The sequence below is a fragment of the Mus musculus genome, chromosome 2 (assembly GCF_000001635.26).
Source record: "Mus musculus strain C57BL/6J chromosome 2, GRCm38.p6 C57BL/6J".
Classification (NCBI taxonomy): domain Eukaryota; kingdom Metazoa; phylum Chordata; class Mammalia; order Rodentia; family Muridae; genus Mus; species Mus musculus.
This window is the reverse complement of record NC_000068.7, coordinates 51,493,223-51,498,015: the sequence shown is the minus strand read 5'-3', so window position 1 is coordinate 51,498,015 and position 4,793 is coordinate 51,493,223. Positions and strand designations below refer to the sequence as shown.

Genomic DNA, 4,793 nt, shown 5'->3' with positions numbered 1-4,793 from the left:
AGGGTGGAATGCAAGCAAAGGGTAAGCTTAAAGGAGCATTTATTTTCTTTTTTCACACTTTGCAATTCATGTAGAAGTCTCATGTAAAGAAACGGAAGCTATGAGATGGTTTCTCCTTAGTAAGTAATGCATGGAAATTCAGAATGCACGTACATAAAGGCACACACAGCGCTTCCAGCAGCTGCACCAGTACTTTCTTTTTAGTATAAAATTTCTCTAACCTAACTATACAAGGCTCACCGAGAGGTCCTGCTGAGCTCCCTCCTCATTTTGGATCCAGTAATCAACTCTGGAGTAGGTATAAGAACTTGACTTATGAACAAATACACTTCTGCAAAGGTCTCTACTTTGGCAGCCTTTCAAAATTCGTATGCTGAACCCTAACACCCAATATCATCACACTGAAAGGTGGAGCCTCCATTCAGTAGATGATCATTCAAGAGGACTGAGCCTTTCTGAGTGTGTGAAGGCTGATAAAAGAGACTCAAGGGAGCATGTTTGCTCCTTCTGCCTTGGGAACACATTGCCACCCACAAATCATGAAACAGCCTTGCTTTAAATGCTGGATTTGATAATGCCTTGGTGTTAAACTCTGATCCTCCGAGGCAGGAAAAAAATTACATCTCTGTTGTTTATTTGCTGTTTTCTAGGCAGTGATCTTGTTAGAGCAGCCCGGACAGATGATCATAGTCTGGGGTCCAATGCTTTGTTTAAGGTCTAGGCATGTTGTGCTATGGCTCTGTGCAGTGATTGTAGAGAGGCAGTGAGCATCCCCCGAGACTGTGTTACTCTCCTAACACTGCTTGACCACTAGAGTCATGTGGCCAGGTGCAGTACCCAGCGACATCGCAGACGGAGTCAGAATCTCTGAAGGTAGAACTGAGGACCAATATTCTTTCAAAGCTCTTCCACAGATCATAAAAACCATGAAGATCATAGCACTGTGGATGGGATTGCACCACCTAGCCCCTCTTCTCTTCCAGGTTTCCAAAATGCCTTTCCAGGCTAAAACCCAGGTTGTGGTCTGCTGGCCGGACACAACAGACTATGAGACAGGTATTTGAAAACCACATCTAGACTTTCCTCATGAAATTTTAGAAATGGTGTTTTTGGTTTGAAACCCAGTTCTCTTCTGCAAAGTGTATCACTTTCCTGCCCTTCCAGTGAACACTGCCTTCCAGTTCCTGCTTTGAGCCTTGTTCTTCCCATCTCTGGAAAGTTGACCTCAGTTTGCACAATCATTTGTGTCCCTGGTCACCGAAGTTCAGGATCCATGACCTAGATATTTTTAGGTAAATCTTCTGTGTCCTCCCCAAGAGGTCCTTTCCTACAGCACCATAGCACTGACTAAGATACAGAGAAAAGGCCACTCTACCTTTTTATGGGTCTGTGGACACACTAAACTCAGAAAAGGGAAGACCATTTCCAGTTTCAACTTATATGTCCTTATAGCACTTTTCATAATGGTTAACAGAACTTACTGTTTTCCAAAGCCTCAACATCTAAGCTATTGAAATAAATGGACAGTGAGCAGATAACAAGGAAAGGTACTGTCTTCTACTTGTATGTGTATAGGCACAGACTATACACACTAAGTATGAGACTCAATAGAGTAGATAGCCAAAGCTTAAGTGTCCTCCTTACAGGACAGACTGGCATCTTTCATGGCTAGAGTGATTTGACAGGGGATGGGGGGGGGGACTTATGTTCCTCTGGGAGCACTTTTACCTTGTCACAGAGGGAACTTTAGAGAACACCCCACCCTGTGCTTTGGATTGGACATCTAGGTACCAGAGACCTGAGGATGCTGCCCAGCTCAGCAGTAAAGAGTAAGATCCTTGCCTCAGCACCAACACAGAACATGTTGTGCAATCAAACAGCTTTATATTAAGTTCTGCAAACAGGGAAGTAAAAACAAAGTTTTCCTTTTATTGAAAATATTCTTCTCACATATAATATATCCTGATTACAGTTTCCTCTCCCTCCATCCCTCCCAGTTCTCTCTCCCCTCCCCTCCAATCCAGATCTACTTCTTTCCTGTCTCTTATTAGAAAACAACAGGTTCCTAAGAAATAATAATAAACTATAACAAAAATAAAATATAAGATAAAACAAAAATGTCATATCGAAATTGGACAAAATAAACCAACCCGAAGTAAGAGAGCCCAAGAAAAGACACAGAATCAGAGATCCACTTGTTTGCTCACTCAGAAATCCAATAAAAAAACATTAAATTGGAAGCATAATGTATATGCAGAAGACCTGGTGTAGACTCACTTCGGGCAGATGGATGCTGCTTCAGTCTCTGTGAGTTCCTATGAGTTTTGCTCATGTTGATTTAGAAAGACTTGTTTACTTGTGCCTCCTCTTCCATGGGGTTGGTTGCCTCAACTCTGAAGGGAAGGATTTGATGGAGACACACTATTCAGGTCTGAATGTTACATGGTCGGTCTGTCTGTCTGTCTGCCTGTTTGTCTATGGGTCTCTATTTTTGTTCCCATCTGCTGTAGGACAACACTTCTCTGATGATGGTTGAACAAGGCTGATCTATGAATACAGTAAACTATCATAAGAAATCATTTTATTACCAAAGACCATTTCTAGCATCTCATGCAATGATCGTGTAGGTTTTTGTATTCGGTTTGTTTATATGGTGGATTGTATTTATTGGTTCACATATGTTGAATTAACTCTGATTCTCTGGGGTGAAGCCTACTTTATCATGGTGGATGATCGTTTTGATGTAGTCTTAGATTCAGTTCCCAAATACTTTAATGGAGAAATTTTTTTGCACTTAAGTTTCTAAGAAAAATTGGCCTATAATTCTCTTTCTTTTGGATCTTTATGTGTTTGGGCTGTCAGTGTAAATGCAGTTGTGGTCTCATATAATTGGCAATGTTCCTTCTGTTTCTATGTTGTGGAATAACTTGAGGAGGATTTCAACTAACTCTTTGAAAGTCTGGTAGAATTCCATGGTAGAACCATCTGGACCTGGGTTGTTTTATTTTGTTTTTTTGGTTGGGATACTTTTAATGACTACTTCTGTTTCACTAGGCATTATGTCTGTTTAAATTGCTTATCTGATCTTCATTTAACTTTACTAAATGATATGTAATATGAAAATTATCCATTTCTGCTAGGTTTCCCAGTTTGGTAGAGTACAGGTTTTAAAGTATATCCTTAGGATTCTCCAGACTTCCTTGCTGCTGTTGTTATATCCTCCCTTTTCATTTTTAATTTTGTCAGTTTGGATATTCTCTCTTTACCATTTAGTTAACTTGTGTAAGTGTTTGCAAGTCTTATTGTTTTTCTCAAAGAACTACCTCTTTGTCTCATTGATTCTTTGTACTGTTCTCTTTGTTTCGACTTTATTGACTTCAACTCTGAGTTTGATTATTTCTTCTAGTCTACTACTTTTGAGTGTGATTTCTTCTTTTTGTTCTAGAGCTTTTAGCTGTGCGGTTGTTAATATGAGAGCTTTCCATTTGTGTGTGTGTGTGTATATGTGTGTGTGTGTGCAGCGTGTGTGTGTGTGTGTGTGTGTGTGTGTGTGTGTGTGTGTGTGTAGATACTTAGTGCTGTGTACTTTCCTCTTAGAGCTGCCTTCATTGTCTCCCCATAGGTTTGAATAGGTTGTGAATTCATTTTTTGTCCAAATCTAGAAAGTAATATTTTTCTTAATTTCTGGCTTGACCTAGTTTTTGTTCAGTAGAGAGGTGTTTAGTTTCCATGAGTTTGTAAGCTTTCTGTTGTTTCTGTTGTTGATGAGGTCCAGCTTGAATCCATGGTAGTCAGAAAGGATGCAGGCTGTTATTTCAATTTTCTTCTCTCTGTTGAGACTTGCTTTGTGTCTGAGTATGTGGTCCATGGTGAAAGAACCGTGAGGTGCTGAGAAGGTACATTCTTTTTTCTTAGGGTGAAATGATCTGTAAATATCTGTTACATTCTTATAATGTCTGCTAGCTCTAGTATTTTTGTTTAGTTTTTGTCTGGATGACCTGTCTATTGGTCTGGGATGGTATTGAAGTCTCCCAGTGTTAGTGTGTGACAGTTAATATGTGATTTAAGCTGAAGTAAAAATTATCCATTTCTACTTTTAAAAATTGGATGTCCTTTTGTTTAGGGTATAGATGTTAAAAATTGCAGTGCCCTTTTGGTAGTGTTTTTTCCTTTGATTAATATGTAGTGTCCTTCTTTATCTCTTTTTATTAGTTTTGTTTTGAAGTATATTTTGTCATAAATTAAAATGGTTGTACCAAGTTGTACAATGCAACCATAGATAGTCACATACATCAAAACAGATGGTTCCTGCCGACAGAGTCTGTATAGTTGTCAGATTTTCTGTGTGATGGCTCCATACATCAGGAAAAAAAAATAGTTGTACCAGCTTGCTTCTTAGGTCCATCTGCTTGAAATATCTTTTCCCAACCCTTTATCTTGAGGTGATATCTATCCTTGATGTTAAGATGTCTTTCTTGAATGTAGCAGAAAAATGGATCATGGTTGTTTATCCGTTCTGTTTGTATATTTTTACTGAGGAATTGTAACCTTTGATATTGATTAGAGATATTAATGACCAATGATTATGGATTACTGTTATTTTGTTGTTATTGTTATTGTTGTTACTGTTGGTTGTGGTGATGGTGGTAGTGGTAATGGTGTGTAAGTTTCCCTTCTTTTGGCTTTGCTGGTCTGAGATTATTTATTCTCCATGTTTTTTTTTTTTCTTTTTCTTAGTTGTTAATTTCTTTAGATTAGAGTTTTCCTTCTAGCATCTTCTTTAGGGCTGGTTT

At 38.7% G+C, this 4,793-nt stretch overlaps 1 non-coding gene across 1 annotated transcript; it reads left to right on the top strand.

Annotated features, from left to right (window-relative positions):
• Window positions 1-4,222: 4,222 nt before the first annotated feature.
• Window positions 4,223-4,363, top strand: Gm23505. Its single transcript, XR_003954242.1, has one exon.
• The last annotated feature ends 430 nt before the right edge of the window (window positions 4,364-4,793 follow it).